Raw genomic sequence first — 18,602 nt, 5'->3', positions numbered from 1 at the left:
AAAAATTTCCCTCTTTCCTACATACTCTAACTTGAGCCTCACTATCCTCGTAAAAACTCTTCACTGCTTTCAGTAACCTACCTCCTACACCATACACTTGCAACATCTGCCACATTGCCCCCCTATCCACCCTGTCATACGCCTTTTCCAAATCCATAAATGCCACAAAGACCTCTTTAGCCTTATCTAAATACTGTTCACTTATATGTTTCACTGTAAACACCTGGTCCACACACCCCCTACCTTTCCTAAAGCCTCCTTGTTCATCTGCTATCCTATTCTCCGTCTTACTCTTAATTCTTTCAATTATAACTCTACCATACACTTTACCAGGTACACTCAACAGACTTATCCCCCTATAATTTTTGCACTCTCTTTTGTCCCCTTTGCCTTTATACAAAGGAACTATGCATGCTCTCTGCCAATCCCTAGGTACCTTACCCTCTTCCATACATTTATTAAATAATTGCACCAACCACTCCAAAACTATATCCCCACCTGCTTTTAACATTTCTATCTTTATCCCATCAATCCCGGCTGCCTTACCCCCTTTCATTTTACCTACTGCCTCACGAACTTCCCCCACACTCACAACTGGCTCTTCCTCACTCCTACAAGATGTTATTCCTCCTTGCCCTATACACGAAATCACAGCTTCCCTATCTTCATCAACATTTAACAATTCCTCAAAATATTCCCTCCATCTTCCCAATACCTCTAACTCTCCATTTAATAACTCTCCTCTCCTATTTTTAACTGACAAATCCATTTGTTCTCTAGGCTTTCTTAACTTGTTAATCTCACTCCAAAACTTTTTCTTATTTTCAACAAAATTTGTTGATAACATCTCACCCACTCTCTCATTTGCTCTCTTTTTACATTGCTTCACCACTCTCTTAACTTCTCTCTTTTTCTCCATATACTCTTCCCTCCTTGCATCACTTCTACTTTGTAAAAACTTCTCATATGCTAACTTTTTCTCCCTTACTACTCTCTTTACATCATCATTCCACCAATCGCTCCTCTTCCCTCCTGCACCCACTTTCCTGTAACCACAAACTTCTGCTGAACACTCTAACACTACATTTTTAAACCTACCCCATACCTCTTCGACCCCATTGCCTATGCTCTCATTAGCCCATCTATCCTCCAATAGCTGTTTATATCTTACCCTAACTGCCTCCTCTTTTAGTTTATAAACCTTCACCTCTCTCTTCCCTGATGCTTCTATTCTCCTTGTATCCCATCTACCTTTTACTCTCAGTGTAGCTACAACTAGAAAGTGATCTGATATATCTGTGGCCCCTCTATAAACATGTACATCCTGAAGTCTACTCAACAGTCTTTTATCTACCAATACATAATCCAACAAACTACTGTCATTTCGCCCTACATCATATCTTGTATACTTATTTATCCTCTTTTTCTTAAAATATGTATTACCTATAACTAAACCCCTTTCTATACAAAGTTCAATCAAAGGGCTCCCATTATCATTTACACCTGGCACCCCAAACTTACCTACCACACCCTCTCTAAAAGTTTCTCCTACTTTAGCATTCAAGTCCCCTACCACAATTACTCTCTCACTTGGTTCAAAGGCTCCTATACATTCACTTAACATCTCCCAAAATCTCTCTCTCTCCTCTGCATTCCTCTCTTCTCCAGGTGCATACACGCTTATTATGACCCACTTCTCGCATCCAACCTTTACTTTAATCCACATAATTCTTGAATTTACACATTCATATTCTCTTTTCTCCTTCCATAACTGATCATTTAACATTACTGCTACCCCTTCCTTTGCTCTAACTCTCTCAGATACTCCAGATTTAATCCCATTTATTTCCCCCCACTGAAACTCTCCTACCCCCTTCAGCTTTGTTTCGCTTAGGGCCAGGACATCCAACTTCTTTTCATTCATAACATCAGCAATCATCTGTTTCTTGTCATCCGCACTACATCCACGCACATTTAAGCAACCCAGTTTTATAAAATTTTTCTTCTTCTCTTTTTTAGTAATTGTATACAGGAGAAGGGGTTACTAGCCCATTGCTCCCGGCATTTTAGTCGCCTCATACGACACGCATGGCTTACGGAGGAAAGATTCTTTTCCACTTCCCCATGGACAATAAAAGAAATAAAAAAGAACAAGAGCTATTTAGAAAAAGGAGAAAAACCTAGATGTATGTATATATATATATGCATGTGCGTGTCTGTGAAGTGTGACCAAAGAGTAAGTAGGAGTAGCAAGATATCCCTGTTATCTTAGCGTGTTTATGAGACAGAAAAAGAAAACCAGCAATCCTACCATCATGCAAAACAGTTACAGGTTTTTGTTTCACAGTCATCTGGCAGGACGGTAGTACTTCCCTGGGTGGTTGCTGTCTACCAACCTACTATATATATACATATATATATATATATACAGTGGACCCCCGGTTAACGATATTATTTCATTCCAGATGTTCAGGTGCCAGTACTGAACGAATTTGTTCCTATAAGGAATATTGTGAATTAGATTAGTCCATTTCAGACCCCAAACATACATGTATAAACGGACTTACATAAATACACTTACATGGTCGCATTGGGAGGTGATCGTAAAGCGGGGGTCCACTGTATGTATATATATGTATATATATGTACAGTGGACCCCCGCATAACGATCACCTCCGAATGCGACCAATTATGTAAGTGTATTTATGTAAGTGCGTTTGTACGTGTATGTTTGGGGGTCTGAAATGGACTAATCTACTTTACAATATTCCTTATGGGAACAAATTCGGTCAGTACTGGCAACTGAACATACTTCTGGAGTGAAAAAATATCGTTAACCGGGGGTCCATTGTATGTATATATAATGTATATACAGTGGACCCCCGCATAACGATTACCTCCGAATGCGACCAATTATGTAAGTGTATTTATATAAGTGCGTTTGTACGTGTATGTTTGGGGGTCTGAAATGGACTAATCTACTTCACAATATTTCTTATGGGAACAAATTCAGTCAGTACTGGCACCTGAACATACTTCTGGAGTGAAAAAATATCGTTAACCGGGGGTCCACTGTATATGCATTATATATATATATATATATATATATATATATATATATATATATATATATATATGTATGTATGTATGTATGTATGTATGTATGTATGTATGTATGTATGTATGTATGTATGTATGTATGTATGTGTGTATGTGTGTGTATATAAAGCAACCATCCAGGGAGGTACTACCGTCCTGCCAAGTGAGTGTAAAACAAAAGCCTGTAATTGTTTTACATGATGGTAGGATTGCTGGTGTCTTTTGTCTGTCTCATAAATATGCAAGATTACAGGTATGTCTTGCTACTTCTACTTACACTTAGGTCACACTACACATACATGTACACGTTTATTCATACACACTCATCTGAGTTTTCTTTGATTTTATCTTAATAGTTCTTGGTCTTATTACTTTTCCTTTTATATCCATGGGGAAGTGGAATAAGAATCTTTCCTCCGTAAGCCATGCGTGTTGTAAAAGTCAACTAAAATGCCAGGAACAATGGGCTAGTAACCCCTTTTCCTGTGAAGATTACTAAAAAGAATAAGAAGAAAATTGTCAAAGTGGGAAGTCTGAATGTGCGTGGATGTTGTGCAAATGATAAGAAAGAAATGATTGTGGATGATATGAATAAGAAGAAACTGGATGTCCTGGCTTTAAGTGAAACGAAGCTGAAGGGGGTGGGAGAGTTTCAATGTAGAGGAATAAATGGGATTAGGTCAGGGGTTTCAAATAGAGTTAGAGCTAAAGAAGGAGTAGCAATATTGTTGAAGGATAAGCTATGGCAGGAAAAGAGGTACTATAAATGTATTAATTCAAGGATTATGTGGAGTAAAATAAAGATTGGATGTGAAAAGTGGGTTATAGTAAGTGTGTATGCACCTGGAGAAGAAAGAAGTGTAGAGGAGAGAGAAGAGATTTTGGGAAAAGTTGAGTGAATGCATGGGGAGTTTTGAATCAAGTGTGAGAGTAATGGTGGTTGAGGATTTCAATGCTAAAGTGGGTAAAAATGTTATGGAGGGAGTAGTAGGTAAATCTGAGGTGCCAGGGGTAAATGTAAATGGGGAGCCTTTAATTGAGCTATGTGTAGAAAGAGATTTGGTAATAAGTAATACATATTTTATGAAAAAGAGGATAAATAAATATACAAAGTATGATGTAGCACGTAATGAGAGTAGTTTATTAGATTATGTATTGGTGGATAAAAGGTTGATGGGTAGGCTCCAGGATGTACATGTTTATAGAGGGGCAACTGATATATCAGATCATTATTTAGTTGTAGCTACAGTTAGAGTAAGAGGTAGATGGGAAAAGGGGAAGGTGGCAACAACAAGTAAGAGGGAGGTGAAAGTGTATAAACTAAGGGAGGAGGAAGTTCGGGGGAGATACAAGCGACTGTTGGCAGAAAGGTGGGCTAGTGCAAAGGTGAGTAGTGGGGGGGTTCAAGAGGGTTGGAATAGTTTTAAAAATGCAGTATTAGAATGTGGGGCAGAAGTTTGTGGTTATAGGAGGGTGGGGGCAGGTGGAAAAAGGAGTGATTGGTGGAATGATGAAGTAAAGGGTGTGATAAAAGACAAAAAGTTAGCTTATGAGAGGTTTTTACAAAGCAGAAGTGTTATAAGAAAAGCAGAGTATATGGACAGTAAAAGAAACGTGAAGAGAGTGGTGAGAGAGTGCAAAAGGAGAGCAGATGATAGAGTGGGAGAGGCACTGTCAAGAAATTTTAATGAAAATAAGAAAAATTTTTGGAGTGAGTTAAACAAGTTAAGAAAGCCTAGGGAAAGCATGGATTTGTCAGTTAAAAACAGAGTAGGGGAGTTAGTAGATTGGGAGAGGGAGGTATTTGGAAGATGGCGAGAATATTTTGAGGAACTTTTAAATGTTGAGGAAGAAAGGGAGGTGGTAATTTCATGCACTGGTCAGGGAGGTATACCATCTTTAAGGAGTGAAGAAGAGCAGAATGTAAGTGTGGGGGAGGTACGCGAGGCATTACGTAGAATGAAAGGGGGTAAAGCAGCTGGAACTGATGGGATCATGACAGAAATGTTAAAAGCAGGGGGGGATATAGTGTTGGAGTGGTTGGTACTTTTGTTTAATAAATGTATCAAACAGGGGAAGGTACCTAGGGATTGGCGGAGAGAATGTATAGTCCCTTTATATAAAGGGAAAGGGGACAAAAGAGACTGTAAAAATTATAGAGGAATAAGTTTATTGAGTATACCAGGAAAAGTGTATGGTAGGGTTATAATTGAAAGAATTAGAGGTAAGACAGAATGTAGGATTGCGGATGAGCAAGGAGGTTTCAGAGTGGGTAGGGGATGTGTAGATCAAGTGTTTACATTGAAGCATATATGTGAACAGTATTTAGATAAAGGTAGGGAAGTTTTTATTGCATTTATGGATTTAGAAAAGGCATATGATAGAGTGGATAGAGGAGCAATGTGGCAGAAGTTGCAAGTATAAGGAATAGGTGGTAAGTTACTAAATGCTGTAAAGAGTTTTTATGAGGATAGTGAGGCTCAGGTTAGGGTGTGTAGAAGAGAGGGAGACTACTTCCCAGTAAAAGTAGGTCTTAGACAGGGATGTGTAATGTCACCATGGTTGTTTAATATATTTATAGATGGGGATGTAAAAGAAGTAAATGCTAAGGTGTTTGGGAGAGGGGTGGGATTAAATTATGGGGAATCAAATTCAAAATGGGAATTAACACAGTTACTTTTTGCTGATGATACTGTGCTTCTGGGAGATTCTAAAGAAAAATTGCAAAGGTTAGTGGATGAGTTTGGGAATGTGTGTAAAGGTAGAAAGTTGAAAGTAAACATAGAAAAGAGTAAGGTGATGAGGGTATCAAATGATTTAGATAAAGAAAAATTGGATATCAAATTGGGGAGGAGGAGTATGGAAGAAGTAAATGTTTTCAGATACTTGGGAGTTGACGTCTCGGCGGATGGATTTATGAAGGATGAAGTTAATCATAGAATTGATGAGGGAAAAAAGGTGAGTGGTGCATTGAGGTATATGTGGAGTCAAAAAACGTTATCTATGGAGGCAAAGAAGGGAATGTATGAAAGTATAGTAGTACCAACACTCTTATATGGGTGTGAAGCTTGAGTGGTAAATGCAGCAGCGAGGAGACGGTTGGAGGCAGTGGAGATGTCCTGTCTAAGGGCAATGTGTGGTGTAAATATTATGCAGAAAATTCGGAGTGTGGAAATTAGGAAAAGGTGTGGAGTTAATAAAAGTATTAGTCAGAGGGCAGAAGAGGGGTTGTTGAGGTGGTTTGGTCATTTAGAGAGAATGGATCAAAGTAGAATGACATGGAAAGCATATAAATCTAGAGGGGAAGGAAGGCGAGGTAGGGGTCGTCCTCGAAAGGGTTGGAGAAAGGGGGTAAAGGAGGTTTTGTGGGCAAGGGGCTTGGACTTCCAGCAAGCGTGCGTGAGCGTGTTAGATAGGAGTGAATGGAGACGAATGGTACTTGGGACCTGACGATCTGTTGGAGTGTGAGCAGGGTAATATTTAGTGAAGGGATTCAGGGAAACCGGTTATTTTCATATAGTCGGACTTGAGTCCTGGAAACGGGAAGTACAATGCCTGCACTTTAAAGGAGGGGTTTGGGATATTGGCAGTTTGGAGGGATATGTTGTGTATCTTTATACGTATATGCTTCTAAACTGTTGTATTCTGAGCACCTCTGCAAAAACAGTGATTATGTGCGAGTGTGATGAAAGTGTTGAATGATGATGAAAGCATTTTCTTTTTGGGGATTTTCTTTCTTTTTTGGGTCACCCTGCCTCGGTGGGAGACGGCCAATTGTTGAAAAAAAATATATATATATATATGTTTTATATATACACACAGTGGACCCCCGGTTAACGATATTTTTTCATTCCAGATGTTCAGGTGCCAGTACTGACCGAATTTGTTCCCAATATTGTGAAGTAGATTATTCCATTTCAGACCCCCAAACATACACGTACGAACGCACTTACATAAATACACTTACATAATTGGTCGCACTGGGAGGTGATCGTTAAGCGGGGGTCCACTGTATATATATTTTTTTCAACAAGTCGGCCGTCTCCCACCGAGGCAGGGTGACCCAAAAAGAAAAAATCCCAAAAAAGAAAATACTTTCATCATCATTCAACACTTTCACCTCACTCACACATAATCACTGTTTGTGCAGAGGTGCTCAGAACACAACAGTTTAGAAGCATATATGTATAAAGATGCACAACATATCCCTCCGAACTGCTAATATCCCAAAACCCCTCCTTTAGAGTGCAGGCATTGTACTTCCCATTTCCAGGACTCAAGTCCGGCTATATAAAAATAACCGGTTTCCCTGAATCCCTTCACTAAATATTACCCTGCTCACACTACAACAGATCGTCAGGTCCCAAATGCCATTCGTCTCCATTCACTTCTAACACGCTCATGCACGCATGCTGGAAGTCCAAGTCCCTCGCCCACAAAACCTCCCTTACCCCTTCCTTCCAACCTTTTCGAGGACGACCCCTACCCCGCCTTCCTTCTCCTACAGATTTAAATGCTCTCCATGTCATTCTACTTTGATCCATTCTCTCTAAATGACCAAACCACCTCAACAACCCCTCTTCAGCCCTCTGTCTAATACTTTTATTAACGCCACACCTTCTCCTAATTTCCACACTCCGAATTTTCTGCATAATATTTACACCACACATTGCCCTAAGACAGGACATCTCCACTGCCTCCAACCGCCTCCTCGCTGCTGCATTCACAACCCAAGCTTCACACCCATATAAGAGTGTTGGTACTACTATACTTTCATACATTCCCTTCTTTGCCTCCATAGATAACATTTTTTGACTCCACATATACCTCAATGCACCACTCACCTTTTTTCCCTCATCAATTCTATGATTAACCTCATCCTTCATAAATCCATCCGCCGAGACGTAAACTCCCAAGTATCTGAAAACATTCACTTCTTCCATACTCCTCCCCAATTTGATATCCAATTTTTCTTTATTTAAATCATTTGATACCCTCTCATCACCTTACTCTTTTCTATGTTCACTTTCAACTTTCTACCTTTACACACACTCCCATACTCCTCCACTAACCTTTGCAATTTTTCTTTAGAATCTCCCTTAAGCACAGTATCATCAGCAAAAAGTAACTGTGTCAATTCCCATTTTGTATTTGATTCCCCATAATTTAATCCCACCTTTCTCCCGAACACCCTAGCATTTACTTCTTTTACAACCCCATCTATAAATACAGTGGACCCTCGACCAACGTTGGCATCGTCTAACGTTAAATCCGACTAGCGATACATTTTAACGCAAAAATTTTGCCTCAACTAGCCCTAAAAAACCCGACCAACGCTATTTGTTCCGTTCGAGATGCATCCACTTTGGCCTGAGCGCGCCTCACTTGTCCCGTGGGTGCCAGTGTTTACAAGCCAGCCAGCCACCACAGTCCCATCCAAACATACAATCAGAACATTTCATATTATCACATATCACCCTGACACAGCTACTGCAAGCCGTGTTGGCAACCTGTACACTGACAATGTTGTGAAACACTTCAGAAATGTCATAAAGGAACGGGAGGTACAGGCCTTTATGGACAGATATGTTGTGCGACAGAGGCCCAGTGACTCAAGCTGATCCTAGTGGCATTGAAAGAAGACGGGAAGTAACCCCGGAAAAGGACTTGCCACCTCAAGTCCTAATGGAAGGGGATTCCCCTTCTAAACACTAAGACCATCAACACTCTCCCCTCCTCCCATCCCATCAATCACCACCAGATCTTCAATAAAGGTAAGTGTCATGTAAGTGTGCATGTCTTCTTCAGTTTGTGTGTATTAAAATTAATATTTCATGTGGTAAAAACAATTCTTTTTTCATACTTTGGGGTGTCCTGCACGAATTAATTTGATTTCCATTATTTCTTATGAGGAAAATTAACTTGACAAACGATAATTTTGACTAACGATGAGCTCTCAGGAACGGATTAATAGAGTTAGATCTACGCCATGAGCTCACCACATTGATAAGCTGTGAGCAGTAAATTTGGGCCTAGATATGAAAGAACACATCTATGCAGTATGTGTGCACCACATAAAACAATTCCTACCACCACATAAAACAATTCCTACAACACAGTGCATAATGAGAGGGAAAAATTGAGACCGTAATTTACGATTAAAACAGCAACTTTGCAGTGTTTTCTCGCACGTTTTTTTATAGTTGTAGTTGCGATTTTTCGGTCTCATTTGATAGAATGGAAGATATATTACAGAAATTGAGATGATTTTGATTGGTTTTAGTACTGAAACTGGCTTGAAACCGAGCTCAAAATAGCAGGAATGTTAAATTTCTGCCGATGTTCAAGAGTAAACAAATGACCTTAAGTCTAATACACACCAGCTGGTGGGTCTAATATATGTTCACAAATGTGGTGATACTTATACAATTATTCCAATATTGCCAAACAGTAAATCTTTATTTTTGGTTTGAAAAAAAATTCATTATGTGAATGAAAAATCAAAATGAATTCCATTTGTAATGCCAGGAAACATAAATGAACAGAGGAAATGTTAGTTTAGTGCCAGGAATGCCTGCATTGTTTATTCTGGACCCTATTTTGAAACTAATATTTTGACTTTTGCATTAAATTGGCCAAATTACCAATTTCCGATCACTATTTTGTAGCCGAAACAGTTGACTTGGCAATTTCTTGTGCTCAATTGATAAAATAGAAGTAATAGTAGTGAAATAGCTAAGAATTTGGTCGACTGGAATAATGTAATTGGCCTAAAATGGGAGTCAAAGTCGGCATAATCGCCGACGTGTAAATATCACTGATATCAAAATTCGCGAGAGCATTATTTCATCAATTTTCCATCAAATTTCATACTTCTTGTTTTGTTACTTCCAGAAAAAGATTCTCTACCATTTCATAAGAAATTATTATTTTTTTTTTTAAATTCTTGGACCCTAGTGCACACTTCGAAATTTGACCTCTGGACCCTGAAAGGGTTAAAACAAGACAAAATAGACCTGAAGGGATACTGGAAATTATTCTATATATAAGAAGTGTAATAAATGCTCCTTTAGTCACAAACAGGCAATTTATATCTTTGTTTATACAGGAGGGCCCCGCTTTACGGCGTTTCACTTTACGGCGTTCCGCTAATACGGTCATTTCAAATTATGACCAAAACTCGCTATACGGCTCCCCCCACCTGACTTTCTAATACGGTCACCGTGCCCCACCCTGTTTGTTTACATTCTCCATGAGCTCAGTAAGCACTAAGTCTCTCCATTTTGTCTGGAAACTCCAAAATTTCAAATGTTTTTAAAAGTTATTTCATATTTTATATATACTCTGATAATTATACTTATGTATACCTGTACCTAAATAAACTTACATACTGTGCTGGCATGCAGGTACACATTAAAATCGGCAAGTGTCTTATGTCTCCAGACGTCATATTAGTAATGATAATAATAATCGAGTCATTTAAATGTCGTATATTACGTTAATATACACATTTTCATTAATCCATCTATGATATTTTTTTCAAAATTATATAATAAACACGATGCGTAACATATAAATAAGATAAATACACCCCACAGTAGAATAAATAAACAAATGTGAGATGTGGTAGCAGACGACTTGCACAAGTGACGCCATATTAGAAATAATAATAATAACAATACTCACAGAGTCTCATTAAATGTCGTATATTACGTTAATATACACATTTTCATTAATCCATCCATGATATTTTTTTCAAAATTATATAATAAACATGATACATAACATAAAAAGATGATAAATACACCCCACTATAGAATAAATAAACATAAATATAAGATGTGGGAGCCTGATAACTTGTACAAGTGACGGCAAGAATAACATTTTCTCTAATCTAACATAAGAGAAAATGTGTTACTCGGGGTAACTGTAGAAAATTATTCCTTTCGTATGTATATAAGTTTATTCAGGTATACACAAATACAGTTACATAGATTATCATACATAACTTATGTGTAGAGAACCTAGGATAACCCAGAAAAAAGTCAGTGTGACTTATTTCCATTGCCTTCACTCAGAGCTTCATTTCTTCTCAAAATGATGTTACATGAGAATGGGAGTGTTCTTCTTTATTAATTCTACCGTATCAATGTAGAGACAACCTGTACACAATGTAACTTGTACACAAACCAGACGTGTACACTTCGTTTGTTTACAAAACTTACGTTCGCCTGGTTTGTTTACATAACTCTGCGCCTGTCCCCTCTCATGTACTCATTCTTTCTCTCTCTCATTTATTCGTTTTATCTCATTTACTTACTCCTGACCCTACATTAAGACTACAAATATTTTAAGGTAAGTAATGAGTGAACTGTATACACATTTTATCGCTCTGGGATGCTTAAATATCATAGAATAGCATGGTGGGTGGGGTGGCCTGGTAAGGTAGCCTGGCTGATTACCATACATACCACACTTGATTTCTTACAATAAATACTACTTGTCTCACCCTAGATTAAGACTATAAATATTTTAAGGTAAGTAATGAGTGCACTATGTGTGTATTGTACTTTTTTATTGTTTTTTGATGCCTGGTTCTATTGCTAACTTAATATGTTAGTGTAAACTTGTTATCTAGTAAATAACAAAAAGGCACAATACCGTGACTGGAACGATACACAAATAACCCGCACATAAAAGACAGAAGCTTACGACGACGTTTCGGTCCGACTTGGACCATTGACAAAGTGTGACTTTGTCAATGGTCCAAGTCGGACCGAAACGTCATCGTAAGCTTCTGTCTTTTACGTGCGGGTTATTTGTGTATTGTTATCTAGTGTTTGTATGCATTTATAAGTGGAAAAAAAAGGGTGTTCACTTTACGGCGGTTTCCGCTTTACGGCGGTAGCCTGGAACCTAACCTGCCGTATAAGTGGGGCCCTGCTGTATCTTTAACCCCTAGACTGTTGCAACCCCAAATCCTGAAGTGTCAATAAATACTACTACTACCACTACCTCTTCCTGCCTATATATACCCGTCCTGCTCTACTTCTCGTTAGTGAGACTTTGTAAATGGTCCAAGTCAGACCGAAACGTCGTTGAAGCTCCTCTCTTCTATGTGCAGGTTATTGGTGTATACTTAACCCTTTGACCGTTTCAGGCCCCTTTCTGAAACTGTCATTCTATGTCGCTCAATTTTTGAAAAAAAAAAAAATTATTTTTTCTCATGAAATGATAGAGAAACTTTTCCCGATGGTAATGACACCAAAAGTTCGAAATTTGGTCGAAAACTCATGGAATTATGCTCCCGCAAAGTTAGCGGTCTCGGCGACATATGCGTATCGGCGATTTCGCCGACTTTGAGCCCTATTTTCAGCCAATTCCATTGTTCCAGTTGACCAAACTCATAGCTATTTCTTTAGAACTCCATTTTATCTATCAGCTGAGTACAAGAAACCTCCCATTTACTAATTTGGACTACCCAATATGGTGGTCAGAAATTGGCAATTTGGCCAATTTCACGCAAACTAAAAAAGATGCCAATTTCAAAATAGGGTCCAGAATAAACAAGGTAGACATTCGTGGCACTAAAATAACATATGCTCTGTTCATTGGTCACATCTCTAGGCCCCTCTTATATTATTATTGCTTTCTATTTTGATTTTTTATTCATACAAAAAAATACAAAATTTACTGTTATGCAGACTACTGCATTATTGCAAAAATGGTATAAATAACATCAGTGCACTAGTGAAAGAATATTAGACTCCCCAGTTGACGTGTATTGAATGTGTGGTGTGATTTATTTACTCCTGAACATTGGTAAAAATCGAACATTTCCGCTAATTTGAGCTCAGTTTCAAGGCCGTTTTCATCGTCAAAGTAATGAAAATCATCTCTATTTCTGTAATATGTTTTCCATTTTATCACCTAAGACCATGAAAACGCGAATACAACGATAAATACTAAACAAAAATACACCTCAAAGTCGGCGTTTTATTCCAAAAAAACTATCAGTTTTTTTTTTCTCATTACGCAATGTGTTCTGCAGGATTTTTTTATGTGGTGCACACTGACCACACAGACCCATTCTCTCACATGTGGGCCTACCAGCTTTCTCCCGCTTGATTTGAAGCCGCTAGAATTATTGAGTATATATACGTCAGAAACATTGGCTCGTAAGACGTATTTATATGTCGAAAACAGTCAAAGGGTTAAGTGTCTCCTGGCGTCAAAAAAAAAAAAAAAAAATCTTATGGATTGATGGAGAATCTTTTTCCAATTGTAATGACACCAAAAGAACAAAATTTGATGGATAACCGACAGAATTACGCTCTCGCGAAGTTAGCGACCTCGGCAATATTTACGAATCAGCGATTTCGCCCACTTTGAGCCCTATTTTCCGCTAATTCCATTGTTCCAGTCGACCAAACTCAAAGCTATTTCTTTAGAATGCCATTTGTTCTATCGACTGAGTACAAGAAACTGCCCATTTACCGATTTCAATTATCCAATAATATCGTGATTTGGGATTTGGCCAATTTCATGAAAATTGAAAAATATGACAATTTCAAAACAGGGTCCAGAATGAACAATGCAGACATTCCTGCTCTAAAATAACATTTTCTTTGTTCATCAGTCATGTCACCAGGCCCCTCTGATATTACTCTTGCTTTCTATTTTGAATTTTTATTTAAACAAAAAATAGAAGATTTACCGTTATGCAGACTACTGCAATATTGTAATAATTGTATAAATAATGTCAACCCATTCATGACTGCATATTAAAATGGCTACTTGGGCATTTATTGGAAAATGACATTTGTTTACTTTCGATCATCAGCAAAAATCAAACATTTCCCCTACTTTGAGCTCCATTTCAAGGTTCTCTTCTTAGTAAAACCAATCAAAAATCACCTCTATTTCTATATGTTTTCCATTCCATCAAATGAGACCAAGAAAACTAGAATACAACCATAAATACTATACGAAAATAGACCACAAAGTCAGCATCTTAATTAACACACCCACACACACCCACACCCATGCCCATGCCCATGCCCATGCCCACACCCACACATCGGGGTTTTTTTTTTTCTCGTGCACTGCATGCTGCAGGATTTTTTTTTATGTGGTGCATACTGACCACACAGAACCATTCTCTCACATGTGGGCCTACAAGCCTTCTCCTGCTTGATCTGATGCACCTAGAATTTATGAGTATATATACGTCAAAAATGGTGGTTCGTAAGACGTATATATACGACCAAAACAGTCAAAGGGTTAATCATCATTTTGTGCATTAGGTATTAACAAAAAAGTTTGTAGATTAAAATGCAATATCTCAAGGTGTTTTACCCTTAGCTACAGCAATACAAGCAATTGCTCTAGCACTTTTCATTGCCACAAGTGAACATGGTGTACACAGTGGAAGCAGAAGTGCATTACTCTTCAAACTCACAACAAGGAACAAAGTTATGAGAATTTGGATATGCTGACATGCAAAAAACACTTGCAAAATTTTATCTTGGGTACAAGAATACCCAAGATAAAATTTTGCACCCAAATACAAACTTAGCACAGACAAACAAACACAAATACAGTGGACCCTCGACCAACGATTTTAATCCGTTCCAGAGAGCTTGTCCTTAGCCGAATTCATCGTTACCAGATTTAATTTTCCCCAAAAGAAATAATGGAAATCCAATTAATCCGTTTCAGACAGCCAAAAGCATGAAAAAAACAAAAATTCACATGAAATATACATTTTCCTACCCAGAAAAACAAGGATACATGCACAATAAATACTACATGAAGAATAAATGACACTTAACTTCATCGAAGATTTGTTGGCGAGTGATCAGATGGGAGGAGGGGAGATGGAGATGTATTATTGTTTGGAAGGGGAATCCCCTTTCCATAAGGACTTCAGGTACCAAGTCCTTTTCTGGGGTTACTTCCCTTTTTTTAATGCCACTGGGAACAACTTGAAGCAATTTCCTCAGTTGTGATCTCTTGCTGTTGCAGATGCTCTTGCAGCTCATCAGTGGTTAGTTCTTCATCGTTGTCCTCTTCCACATCCTCCCCACTAACCTCCAACACCCCATGGACTTCCCTAATGACAATAGATTCCACAATTGGCATAGGCTCCTGAGGGTCAGCCACAAACCCTTCAAAATCCCTCTCTTGTACACATTCTGGCCACAATTTCCTCCAAGCAGAGTTCAAGGTCCTGTTAGTCACTCCCTCCCAAGCATTACGTATAAGGTTTATGCAATTGAGGATATTAAAGTGACCTTTCCCTAAGTCAATTCAGTCAATTCAGTGTGGAAAGACACTTACGTACAGTTCAGGACATTTATTAAAGGAAACGTTTCGCCACGAGTGGCTTCTTCAGTACTAATGAAGAAGCCACTTCTTCAGGAGTGAAGAAGCCACTCGTGGCAAAATGTTTCCTTTAATAAATGCCACCCACTACCACTAATATGTATGGCTTATGCTCTCAGTGGCCCTTAAAAACCCAACAACAAACCATCACTTGCCACATACAATGACATGTTATTCATTCTAGAGTATATATCATGTTTCTATGTTATTAATATTGTTTATGTCATATTAGACGAATTGTGATAGATAAATAAGCTGTAAAGTTGATATTAGCATCATATTTAAGCTTCCCTTGCTGTTTTGCATATGCCAACAAGACTCTTCAATAAAGGTAAAAGTGATTTAAATGTTCATTTATCCATTTCATTAGTCATTTTATTTAGTTCTCATTGTTTTCTGTATGTAAAACTATAGTAAATTTTTAAAAAATGTATTTTTTTGTTAATATTTTTGGGTGTCAAACAGATTTACATTAATTCTTATGGGAAAAATCATTTCAGTTATTGGTCATTTCACTCTTAGGTTGACCTTCTGGAAGAGATTACAGCCAATAACCAAGAGTCCACTGTATTGTAATAATTGATAAATAATATCAGTGCATTCGTGAACACACATCAGACCCGCCAGCTGACGTGTATTGGACACGCAATGTGATCATTTTACATTTGAACATTGGCAAAAAATCGAACATTTCCAGTACCGTGGACCCCCACCTTACGAACGCATCACGTTACGTTAAATCTGCCATACGAAGCATTTGAACGCAAAAATTTTGCCTCGCCTTACATGATTCAACCAGGACGCGCCCCACGTGTGGCCTCAGCTGCCCCGTGGGTGCCAATGTCTATAAGCCAGCCAGTGCGGTTGCATCCACGCATATATTCGGTACATTTCACCTTATCCCAGTGTTTTTTGTGCTTGTAACTGCACAATAAGTCACCATGGGCCACAAGAAAGCTTCTAGTGCCAACTCTGTGGTAAAAAGAGTGAGAATTAGTATGGAAATTAAGAAAGATTTTGAAGGGTTTGGGGCTAACCCTGAGAAGCCTATGCCAGTTGTGGAATCCATTGTGCCTACTTCAAAGATTAAGGAAGTACAGTGGACCCCCGCATAACGATGGCATCGCATAGCGATTTTTCCGCATAACGATTACTTTTATCGCAAAATTTTTGCCCCGCATACCGATTAAAAACCCGCATACCGATTTTCGTCCGAGACGCGTCCAATGTGCCCTCACATGTGCCGGCCGTCCCATTGTTTACCAGCCAGCCTCCGCGGTAACATCCAAGCATACACTCGGAATATTTCGTATTATTACAGTGTTTTCGGTGCTGTTTGTGGAAAATAAGTGACCATGGGCCCCAAGAAAGCTTCTAGTGCCAACCCTGTGGTAAAAAGGGTGGGAATTAGTATGGAAATTAAGAAAGATTTTGAAGGGTTTGGGGCTAACCCTGAGAAGCCTATGCCAGTTGTGGAATCCATTGTGCCTACTTCAAAGATTAAGGAAATGTGTGCAGAGTGGGTTGAACTGCAAACCTTTATAGATGAAAATCACCCTGACACAGCTGTTGCAAGCCGTGCTTGTGACTATTTCAATGACAATGTTATGGCCCATTTTAGGAAAGTCTTGAAGGAACGGGAGGTACAGAGCTCTATGGACAGATTTGTTGTGCGACAGAGGTCCAGTGACTCTCAAGCTGGTCCTAGTGGCATTAAAAGAAGAAGGGAAGTAACCCCAGAAAAGGACTTGCTACCTCAAGTCCTAATGGAAGGGGATTCCCCTTCTAAACAGTAAGAAGATAATGCTCTCCCCTCCTCCCATCCCATCAATCATCACCAGATCTTCAATAGAAGTAAGTGTCATGTAATTGTGCATGCCTTTTTCAGTTTGTGTGTATTAAAATTAACATTTCATGTGGTAAAAAAAAAATTTTTTCATACTTTTGGGCGTCTTGCACGGATTAATTTTATTTCCATTATTTCTTATGGGGAAAATTGATTCGCATAACGATTATTTCGCATAACGATGAGCCCTCTTGCACGGATTAAAATCGTTAACCGGGGGTCCACTGTATGTGCAAAGTGGGTTAAACTGCAAACCTTTATGGATGAAAAGCACCCTAACACAGCTATTGCAAGCCGTGCTGGTGACTATTACAATGACAATGTTGTGGCCCATTTTGGGCAAATCTTAAAGGAACGGGAGGTACAGAGCTCTATGGACAGATTTGTTGTGCGACAGAGGTCCAGTGATTCTCAAGTTGGTCCTTGTGGCATTAAAAGAAGGGAAGTAACCCCAGAAAAGGACTTGCTACCTCAAGTCCTAATGGAAGGGGATTCCTCTTCTAAACAATAACTTTCACACACTCCCCTCCTCCCATCCCATCAATCATCACCAGAATTCAATAAAGGTGAGCGTCATGTATTCTATTCTTAGTATAGTAGCAACTGTGCATGTCTTCTTCAGTTTGTGTGTATTAAAATTAATATTTCATGTGGTAATTTTTTTTTTTCATACTTTGGGGTGTCTTGCATGGATTAATTTGATTTCCATTATTTCTTACAGGGAAAATTAATTCACCTTACGATAATTTCAGCTTATGATGAGCTCTCAGGAACGGATTAATATCCACTGTACTTTGAACTATTTCAAGCTGTTTTCAGTACTAATCCAATCAAAATCATTTCTATCTGTAATATGTCTTCCATTCGATCACATGAAACCAAAAAAACCTGAATACAACAGTAAAAACTATATGAAAATGCATTGCAAAGTTGGCATTTTAATGCAAAAAGTCGCATTTTTTTTTATTATGCACTGCATGCTGCAGGATTTGTTTTATATGGTGCACACTTACCGCACAGATGCATTCTCTCATATCTAGGCCCAAATACACATACCGCTCACAGCTTATCTAAGCGAGCTGAGCTCACAACGTAGTACTATGGCTTGGACCCTGGCTTCAAAGCCGTAGAACTACGGGATGGATCCCTCACAGAGTTAAAATGTAGATAAGCAACTAGATACATGCAGTGTCAAGTCAACTTGGGGAAATGCAAAAAAGAAAGTGTTAGTTTGAAAAATTAACTTACAATTGTCTGGCAAAACCATACC

The 18,602-nt window shown here is 38.6% G+C and overlaps 1 protein-coding gene across 6 annotated transcripts in view; it reads right to left on the bottom strand.

Annotated features, from left to right (window-relative positions):
* grp (serine/threonine-protein kinase grp) overlaps positions 1-18,602 on the bottom strand; it is a 202,113-nt gene that overhangs the window by 143,066 nt on the left and 40,445 nt on the right. The window lies entirely within an intron of this gene.

This window comes from Cherax quadricarinatus, chromosome 49, assembly GCF_038502225.1.
Source record: "Cherax quadricarinatus isolate ZL_2023a chromosome 49, ASM3850222v1, whole genome shotgun sequence".
Taxonomy (NCBI): Eukaryota; Metazoa; Arthropoda; class Malacostraca; order Decapoda; family Parastacidae; genus Cherax; species Cherax quadricarinatus.
Note: the sequence above shows the minus strand (reverse complement) of the source record. Positions and strands in the feature narration are given on the sequence as shown.